This window comes from Protopterus annectens, chromosome 1.part0 (assembly GCF_019279795.1).
Source record: "Protopterus annectens isolate FY-2018-M chromosome 1.part0, PAN1.0, whole genome shotgun sequence".
Lineage (NCBI taxonomy): Eukaryota > Metazoa > Chordata > Ceratodontiformes > Protopteridae > Protopterus > Protopterus annectens.
Window position 1 is genome coordinate 1482931831 of NC_056725.1, and position 11292 is coordinate 1482943122.

Here is an 11292-nt window from a genome sequence, read left to right on the forward strand (position 1 = left end):
GACTAATGGAACCAGAGTTACTGGCAATATCAATAGGATAGTGATACCCTACATAAACAATAGCAGAAAGATTAAGGAGATCATTCACAATAATTAGCACATACTCACTTTGGACAGTAAAGTCAGAAAAGCAGCAAGGAATACACCAAATCTTACATATAGGAATACTCAGTCATTGAAAAGGATATTGTGCTATGAGAAGACTGGAAGGGATAGGACCAGATCTGTCAGAGTAGGGACGTTTCCATGTAGGTCATGCAACCATTGCAGTTTCATGTCTGGGAGCAAGGAATTTGTTCACCCTGACACAGGTCATCTATTTTCTTTTTTGAGATATATGCAGACTGTAAGACAAGGGATCTTGTGTATGTAGCTGCATGTCAGAAATGTAGTTGCTTCTATGTTGGCAAAACCAATAGAACGCTGAGAGAGCGTGTGAGGGAACACATTTATGCCATCAGTAGAGAAAATGAGAGTAATGCTCTTGCAAGACATGTAATGCATACAGATACAACACATAAGTTTCAGTTTGCGGTGATGGAATTAATATACAAAACAGCGAGGTTAGGTGATGTCAGGAACCATAATGAGAAGCAGGAAGCTAGATGGATCCTGAGGTTACAAGCAGATAGGTTACACAGCCTAAATGATAGGGTTTCACTGAAACCATTTCTTAAAGACAGACCCCTTACTCACTAGTCACTTTTAATGGGCAGACCCCTATTTATTACCTTGGTACACAAGTATGAGTACATTTTTATATATATACATGAGTATGAAGTTTTTATGGAATAGTAGTTTTTATATGGAATAGCAGATTTTTATGGTAATTAAATTTTACTGACATTATGAATGTTAAATGGCTAGAATAAACATGTTTTTAGATGTAGGACATTTATATGAATGTCCATATTTTATATGTCAATGGTTGTATTTTGTTATATATATTTTCTATACACATTTTATTAGTTAGTGTATGTATATATATATATATATATATATATATATATATATATATATATATATATATATATATATAAATATATATATATATATATATATATAAAATATATATATGTTTGCTTTTATTGCATGCATATATGCTTTCTATATGCATTGTTATCTGATGACACACTACATTCTTCGGTATTGTAAGCATTACTAGGTAGAGATGATTTTATTGATTTTTGATTACTGCATTAATTAACAATGTAATGGGATGATTTTGATTGGTGCAAGCTGGTTAAACCTACCTTTATATTGATGTACTATAGAAGGAGTACTTTTTAAGTCTGAAGAAGTGTTCAGATAAATATGAAAGCGCTTACTGGCCATTGTTCTGTGCTCTTTATGTGAATAAAAAGGTTTTCATCAGGTTGGCTCCATTTGTCGTGGTGTGCCTCTGGATTTCTTTTCATTGGATTTGCTCTTTTGCTTATCAGGGGCACTTTATCCAGACCTGTGTTCTGTTTGCCTTGACTATTTCTTTAAATGTAGCATTTCTAACAGAGATGGATCAGACATGGCTTTGTATATCAAGCAGAGATCGCCTCTAAGTAGGCGAAATAAGACAGAGAATAGTTGGAGTTTTTTGAGTCTGTCCATATAGGACAAGTGTTTAAGGGCTAGGATCCTCTTTGTGAGGTACTCTTGTGGCCTCTCCAGTTGTTGCAGGTGTCTAGTGAGGTACATGCCAAATGGGGCATAGTACTCGATGACTGGCCTAATGAGGGAAGAGTAGAGGGAGACAATGACCTCTTTCTTCCTGGATGCAAAACCCTTAGTAATGAGATGTGCCACATAGAAGGACTTTCTGAACACAGTGGCAATGTGGTGGTCAAAAGAGAGGCTGCTGTCAGCCTGTGTTCCCATATCTCATATAACACCTTCTGTGTTCAGTGGACTACCTTCGATGTGGTAATTCATGGGAACCGGGTTTTTCCCAAAGGGGATTATGACACATTTTTTGGCATTGAGCTTAAGGCCATGGTTCTGACACCAGTCGTTTTTCTCAGTGTGGCCTTTCTGTAGGATGTCAACATCACTTGGTGAGTTATTAATAGCTCCCAACTTGCAATTGTCTGTGAACTTTGTCAGCCAGAGACCCTTTGTGTTGGCCTGGACTTCAGAGAAGTAGATACCAAACAGGAGAGGACCCAGGACCAAACCCTGTGGGACTCCACTAATGACTGGTCGGCTTCTGACTTGAAGTCTGCTACTTTCACGTTGTGGGTTCTATCTGTGAGTCAGTTTGCAACCCACCTAGTGATATAGGGTTTGATTCCTAGCTTACTGAGTTTTCTATGATTCCTGAATGGGGAAATGGTATCAAGCATCTTGGTCAGATCAAGGTAGGCTGTATAAACCACCTTGCCTTCATCCACAGCTCTGGTGACTGACTCAAAGAAGTCGGCCAAGTTGAGCAGGCATGATCTACCCTTCACAAAACCAAACTGTGTGGGACCCAGAGTTTGGAGATTCCCTATATCCTTGTTTATTAGGTCCATGATGATGTGTTCCATAGCTTTGCATATCGGACTTGTCAGGCTAATGGGGCAATAGTTCCCGGGGTCTGTAGTCGCTCCTCCTTTGTGGAGAGGGATGACTATAGCAGTGCGCCATTTGGTAGGAACAAAGCCAGAGGTGAGGCTGTGATTGAACAGGGCACACAGGTGAAGTGCCAGTTCACTCTGTAGTTCATGTAGAACACAACCAGGGATATTGTCAGGTCCCATGGAAGCTGTATTCTTGGCCTTAGACAGTGCTGTTTTAACCTGTGCAGCAGTAATACTGGGTGCCTGGCAATCTACTGGTATAGTGATTGGTCCTTTGGGGGGAGAGATGGGGTAAAGTTGGCACTGAATCAGTTGGCCAGTATATTGGCAATATCTGTTGGCTTGGTATAGGAGGTACCATTGTGCAGTAGCTCAGAGCAAATCTGAGTATTGCCATGGAGATTATTTACATAACTATAGAAGGCCTTGTGGTTGTCTTTACTATCTGCTGCAATTCTGTTTTCATAGCTAGCTTTAGAGAACTTGATGAGGGATCTCAACTTTTTGTTGAGGTTGATAAGGGAGTTTTCCCAGTCTTGGGACTTCATCTTATTCCGCATCAGTTTCCTCCTTCTGTTGTAGAGTTTGTTTATGACAGGGACCATCAGATCGGCTTCCTTTTTTTGGAGGAAAGCGTCTTGGTTCTATTGGGTATGGCGAGATCCATGCATTTGTGTACGTGTTTGTACAGTGCATTGCTATATGATTTGGTGGTCATGCAACTATTCTCCATTTGCATGGGTGCCATGAAGTTAGCCACCTCTGTTTTTAGGAGCCCAAAGTTAGCTTTGGAGAAGTTTTTCATGGTGGTTACTTTTGCGGGGGGGGGGGGGTGGATTTCCAGGGTGATAAGTTTGTGGTCGGATCTAACCAGGGAGGAGTTAACTATTGGTGAAGAGCAATGGTAGTCCATATTAGTAATGACCAGGCCAAGCATGTTGCTACCTCTAGTGGGGATAAGAATGAGCTGGTCCAGGGGGATTTGAATTAATGAATTCCAAGAAATGTTGGGCAAGTGTATTGGTACATGAGTAGTTTTCCCAGTTAATGGAGGGGTAGTTGAAGTCACCCAGTATGAGGGCATTAGGTTGAACCCTAATATTCTCCAATGTGCTAAGGAGTGTGAATCTTGGGACATTGTTGGGGACCTATAGCAGGCTATGACCTCAATCGCTCTTATCCAATGTTAGCTGCACCAGAAGTATCTCTGATACGTTATGTTGGGCTACCAGTCTGGAGGTGTGTGCATCCTTTATGAATATGGAAGCATCACCACCTTTGGAGCTTCGGTCCAAGTTTTGGGGCCAAAAGGTGTAGAATGAGTTATAGCCTGGTAGTGCAGGGGTGCTTTCTGCTGCCTTGAACCAGGTCTCTGTTAAGGCACAAATGTCGATGTTCTCCATTTTAAGGAGTGTTTCGAGCAAATGCATTTTCAGATTTAGACCTCTAGCGTTGAGCAGCATGACCCTCACATTGCATTTGTTTGTAGCCATTAAGGTGGTAATTTGGTCTTTGGAACACTGCGTAAAAAAGGCACTATAGGGGTGGCAAGAGCCTTGGCCAGTATCGGAAGCCCAGTGGTGACAGATGCAGGCCATCTCTGGCAAAGCACCGAGGTCTGTTAATCATGTCATTCCAGGCAAACAGATACTGGATCGCCTTAGAATGACACCAGAAACTTAGCCAATTGTTGAAATCGATCATTTTCATTCAAAATCATGGTTTTAAAGCTATTTCAGTTTGTGCTTCTCCTATGTGGTGTTCCCTCGCCACTGTTAATGCTAATGTGACACAATTGCTTAAACAATGAGAGGCGCCTAACAGAAACTTATTAAATACCATTCTGACATCAGAAAGGTGGTTAACAGTTCCATCTTTTCCCTGATTTTTGGAGAGCAGTCTTGATTTTCTATATAGTATATACAGCAAGGGATCACTTAAAATAAGCAAAACTCCCAGATGTCAGTGTCTCTTTTGCTGGCACGCTTTGGTTTATAAAACAAATGGATGACAGATGTATGAAATTTACAATCCCAAGGGATGAAGAATATTCCCTTTCCCAAGGAATTTTGTGAACCCAGAGTTAGTATACATAATTAGAATGGGGGTCCAGGGGGGCTTGCCTCCTTGCAGAAACACTGACTGCATGGTCATTCGATGATCACAAACCCCAATACGCTTGTAAGTCATTGTGCAGAACTAATTCAAGCAATTTAAATGTGTTAGAACACCCAAACAGTAAATGCTGTAATTTCCCATTTATTTATTTATTATTTGTTGACCAACTAAATAAGTTGATGCTGAGACCCTTTTCTTCCATAACTCAGACCCAAAGGTAAAATATGCACACATAAGACATGATTTAACAATGCAGAATGTTCTCAGCTGTCCACATCTTAAATCTTGGCATATTCATACACAGAAAATTCCAATATGAAATGTTCTTATTTGTCTGCATCTCATATTTAGGTATTTAGAAAGCTGCAGACATAGGAATCATTGGAAAATTTCCAGATCCTAGCTATTGCACATTTTCAAAAGAAGTTCTGCTTTTTTTCGTTTTGAAAAATACAGCAGTTACTAATGGACAGTAAATGTAACAGCATACAAAGTTTCCGTTATTTAAGTGATATATGAACAATGGTTTCTCACTATCATAAATAATGAAAGAGCTGCTTATAAGAACACAATTAGACTTCCTGTGTGTATGACAGTCAGAACAATGCCTTTAAAAAGCATTTGAGAAGTGGGATTCTTTGCATAATTCCTCATTAACACAAATATTTTTAAAGCAGCCCTGCTGTGTAGGTTGCAAACTTTTTTTTTTCAGTTGCACACTACTGAGTCATTTACTTTTCCAACAAACTGATAACTCATCTAACCCCCCCCCCCCAATAAATGCTAAACACGCTAAAACCTCTGTTTCTTCTGCTGCACTATGTGCCGGTGTTTTTGAATGGGGATGCTAGTCTCCAGGTACTCTCTCTAATATTAGACAGGTGTTTTTGTACGGGGATGCTAGTCTCCAGGTACTCTCTCTAATATTAGACAGGTGTTTTTGTACGGGGATGCTAGTCTCCATGTACTCTCTCTAATATTAGACAGGTGTTTTTGTACAGGGATGCTAGTCTCCAGGTACTCTCTCTAATATTAGACAGGTGTTTTTGTACGGGGATGCTAGTCTCCAGGTACTCTCTCTAATATTAGACAGGTGTTTTTGTACGGGATGCTAGTCTCAGGTACTCTCTAATATTAGACAGGTGTTTTTGTACGGGGATGCTAGTCTCCAGGTACTCTCTCTAATATTAGGCAGGTGTTTTTGTACGGGGATGCTAGTCTCCAGGTACTCTCTCTAATATTAGAGAGGTGTTTTTGTACGGGGATGCTAGTCTCCAGGTACTCTCTCTAATATTAGACAGGTGTTTTTGTACAGGGATGCTAGTCTCCAGGTACTCTCTCTAATATTAGACAGATGTTTTTGTATGGGGATGCTAGTCTCCAGGTACTCTCTCTAATATTAGACAGGTGTTTTTGTATGGGGATGCTAGTCTCCAGGTACTCTCTCTAATATTAGACAGGTATTTTTGTACGGGGATGCTAGTCTCCAGGTACTCTCTCTAATATTAGACAGGTGTTTTTGTACGGGGATGCTAGTCTCCAGGTACTCTCTCTAATATTAGACAGGTGTTTTTGTATGGGGATGCTAGTCTCCAGGTACTCTCTCTAATATTAGACAGGTGTTTTTGTATGGGATGCTAGTCTCCAGGTACTCTCTCTAATATTAGACAGGTGTTTTGTACGGGATGCTAGTCTCCAGGTACTCTCTCTAATATTAGACAGGTGTTTTGCACGGGATGCTAGTCTCCAGGTACTCTCTCTAATATTAGACAGGTGTTTTTGCGGGATGCTAGTCTCCAGGTACTCTCTCTAATATTAGACAGGTGTTTTGTACGGGATGCTAGTCTCCAGGTACTCTCTCTAATATTAGACAGGTGTTTTTGTATGGGATGCTAGTCTCCAGGTACTCACTCTAATATTAGACAGGTGTTTTTGTACGGGGATGCTAGTCTCCAGGTACTCTCTCTAATATTAGACAGGTGTTTTTGTACGGGGATGCTAGTCTCCAGGTACTCTCTCTAATATTAGACAGGTGTTTTTGTACGGGGATGCTAGTCTCCAGGTACTCTCTCTAATATTAGACAGGTGTTTTTGTACGGGGATGCTAGTCTCCAGGTACTCTCTCTAATATTAGACAGGTGTTTTTGTACGGGGATGCTAGTCTCCAGGTACTCTCTCTAATATTAGACAGGTGTTTTTGTACGGGGATGCTAGTCTCCAGGTACTCTCTCTAATATTAGACAGGTGTTTTTGTACGGGGATGCTAGTCTCCAGGTACTCTCTCTAATATTAGACAGGTGTTTTTGTACGGGGATGCTAGTCTCCAGGTACTCTCTCTAATATTAGACAGATGTTTTTGTACGGGGATGCTAGTCTCCAGGTACTCTCTCTAATATTACACAGGTGTTTTTGTACGGGGATGCTAGTCTCCAGGTACTCTCTCTAATATCACACAGGTGTTTTTGTACGGGGATGCTAGTCTCCAGGTACTCGCTCTAATACTAGACAGGTGTTTTTGTACGGGGATGCTAGTCTCCAGGTACTCGCTCTAATATTAGACGAGTGTTTTTGTACGGGGATGCTAGTCTCCAGGTACTCGCTCTAATATTAGACGGGTGTTTTTGTACGGGGATGCTAGTCTCCAGGTACTCGCTCTAATTTTAGACAGGTGTTTTTGTACGGGGATGCTAGTCTCCAGGTACTCACTCTAATATTAGACAGGTGTTTTTGTACGGGGATGCTAGTCTCCAGGTACTCTCTCTAATATTAGACAGGTGTTTTTGTACGGGGATGCTAGTCTCCAGGTACTCTCTCTAATATTAGACAGGTGTTTTTGTACGGGGATGCTAGTCTCCAGGTACTCTCTCTAATATTAGACAGGTGTTTTTGTACGGGGATGCTAGTCTTCAGGTACTCTCTCTAATATTAGACAGGTGTTTTTGTATGGGGATGCTAGTCTCCAGGTACTCTCTCTAATATTAGACAGGTGTTTTTGTACGGGGATGCTAGTCTCCAGGTACTCTCTCTAATATTAGACAGGTGTTTTTTTATGGGGATGCTAGTCTCCAGGTACTCTCTCTAATATTAGACAGGTGTTTTTGTACGGGGATGCTAGTCTCCAGGTACTCTCTCTAATATTAGACAGGTGTTTTAGTACGGGGATGCTAGTCTCCAGGTACTCTCTCTAATATTAGACAGGTGTTTTTGTACGGGGATGCTAGTCTCCAGGTACTCTCTCTAATATTAGACAGGTGTTTTGTACGGGATGCTAGTCTCCAGGTACTCTCTCTAATATTAGACAGGTGTTTTTGTAATGGGATGCTAGTCTCCAGGTACTCTCTCTAATATTAGACAGGTGTTTTTGTACGGGGATGCTAGTCTCCAGGTACTCTCTCTAATATTAGACAGGTGTTTTTGTACGGGGATGCTAGTCTCCAGGTACTCTCTCTAATATTAGACAGGTGTTTTTGTACGGGGATGCTAGTCTCCAGGTACTCTCTCTAATATTAGACAGGTGTTTTTGTACGGGGATGCTAGTCTCCAGGTACTCTCTCTAATATTAGACAGGTGTTTTTGTACGGGGATGCTAGTCTCCAGGTATCTCTCTAATATTAGACAGGTGTTTTTGCAGGATGCTAGTCTCCAGGTACTCTCTCTAATATTAGACAGGTGTTTTTGTACGGGGATGCTAGTCTCCAGGTACTCTCTCTAATATTAGACAGGTGTTTTTGTACGGGGATGCTAGTCTCCAGGTACTCTCTCTAATATTAGGCAGGTGTTTTTGTACGGGGATGCTAGTCTCCAGGTACTCTCTCTAATATTAGACAGGTGTTTTTGTACGGGGATGCTAGTCTCCAGGTACTCTCTCTAATATTAGACAGGTGTTTTTGTACTGGGATGCTAGTCTCCAGGTATCTCTCTAATATTAGACAGGTGTTTTTGATTCTCTCCTTATTTCTTAGGGTGTTACATTCTGCCCATTTTCTACAGTATATTTTCTATCTACAAGAATAAGAATGTAGCACATCACATGTACTAAAATAGTTGTACTAGAATTTTTTATCTACATAAATAAAAGCACAAGCATTTATCACTATGTGGGTAAGATTATCTTTCTAGCCAGTTCACTTTCACACTTTCCATTTGATTTAAGGGCTTGGAGTTGGAAGATCTGGTGTCTTGGTGTTGGGGAAAATGTCATTCCCTTAGAAATGATCTGGTGCACCATGTCTAGCATAGTACATGCATGGCATAACCCATGATTGCACAGAATGTCTGCAGAAACATTCACTCATCTCTTACAAATGCAACAAGCAGTGAAATCCCTAGATGCTGCACATCTTAAGTTTAGAGCAAACCATCACAAATGACTAATGCTTTATTGATTAACATAGCCTGCACAAGCAAACAGGTGATCTTAATTTCTGAAAGATGAAACAACAACAAAACCAAAACCACGAAGATCAATCATGCAGGTATGCAGTATTAAGAAGGTGACCCGACTTGAAACCCCACACATCTTTGTTGTTTGGGAGGGGGTGCAGTTCAGAATCTAGGATATACCCTCTCATGTCCTGAAATGTGATGATACATTCAGGTCTAACAGTAAGTGGTTGTTGTAAAAATGAGTGGCTGGCAGCAGATCAACAATTAATTATTTTTTTTGGATTGACAGTGGAAAGAATTGGCAGCATTTTCCCAAGTTTGTGTAATCATGGAGTTATTGTTTTATTTAAAGCTATATCTTTAGTGGGGCCCCATAGAGCCTGAGGTAATCTAGAGGCCCACCATAGCCACCGGTTTTGTGGGTGCCTAATGCTGATTATGCTTCCTATGCTGAATTAGTTATTCTGCCTTGTTCCCAATGACAGTCAGGCTAGGTTCTGGATTCCCTTTCACCTCAAATTTGTTTAAGGATGTAATCAGAGAATGTATTAATGAATAACTGAATGAAAGAAAAATACAGATATTTTTATCTCTAAGTAATGAAACCCATCAAATTTATGAACATGAATTCCAAGTTAGTAGTCTCATGACTTAGGAAGTTCTATAAATTAATCAAACACACATAACCTGAAGCATGTGGTCATGCACAATGCCCTAGCAGATTATTATTATTATTATTATTATTATTATTATTATTATTATTATTATTATTATTATTAATTTAATGTTATCATGCAAATGTTGTTTGAGTATAATGAATCTGCCTTTCTATATTGTTCTTCTGTACATAAATAATTCCTCATCTTGTTCATCTACTACACATATTTAATCTATGTAGCTGCATTAACTGCAGGTGAGACAAAAGCCTCAGTTATCACAGACACTTCATGTTTATTTTATCCTATCAATAGAATTAAACACATGATATTATCAATAAACATTTTCCCCAAACTGCATGGCTGCTTATAATGGGAACCTTTTTCTAAAGAGGGACCAACTAGCTGCTACTGCTGCAACTTGTGACACTTATCTATAGGCCTACTAGTGCATGTGCCCATAAGCTGAAGCATATCTTTGCTGTATACTAGTGAAGTGAGGAAGGAATGCTTGCAAAACACTACATTATCCTTACTGACTAAATTTCACAGCCTACAAATCTTTCCTTCTCATAAAATACCAGTTCACTGCTGCTCATTGCTGTGATTTGACAAGTGCAAGCTAAGAAGTGTAACATCACCAGACTTTTTCTGTGGTGAACGATGAACCTTTCAGCTTCACCTGTGTGATTCATGAACAAGTACACAGACACAGTCCATTCAGCCACAGAACAATTCACAGTTAAGAATATGCCTCAAAAGTCACATAAATGACATGCCCCCACCCCCCAAAATTGTCTCCTTCTTGATTAGTGGGATGAATTGCAGACTATGCTTATAGTATGCGTATAAAGACCAGATTAACAGATGTTTTAAGTTTGCTTAACATAAGCTTCCCTCATTCAAAAGGAAATTTAAGAGCCGGATTCACTAGCATTACATCATATGAATTAGAAAACAGCTGTTGGTTTCCATTCTTTCATAAATCAAAAAGCAATGAATTTTAGTTTACTTGAAAGCACCTGAGGCAGGCAATTCTCCAGTAGTGTAATAATGACCCTACAGACATTTTTTCAACCATAACAAGTGGGATGTGATATATTTAACAAATAAAATGTGTCAGGATGTAGAATATATGGGCCTATTACCTTCTCTGGCACGTTTCAGCTAGCTGGTCTTGGAGAAAGCTACCTAAAATGCAGACAAATCTGAGTGTAAATCATTCCTTGAAGTATTGTATAAAGTATAGTATACAAGCACAGCACATTCTCAATATTCTCTTGGAATAAGAGAAAAAGTGTGTGTGTGTGCATGTGTGTGCGTGTGTGTGTGTGTGTGTGTGTGTGTGTGTGTGTGTGTGTGTGTGTGTGTGTGTGTGTGTGTGTGTGTGTGTGTGCGTGTGTGCGTGTGTGCATGTGTGGTTGTGTGTAAGTGTGTGAAATATTATTACAGGTCCTGATTTCACAAACTGTAGTGAAATAATGTTGTCTAAAACGTGTACATTTTTTAATCAGAGAGCCAGGTAGTTGTTTACCACATTTTTTTTAAAACTGAAACAGGGAGAGGGGAGAGACAGA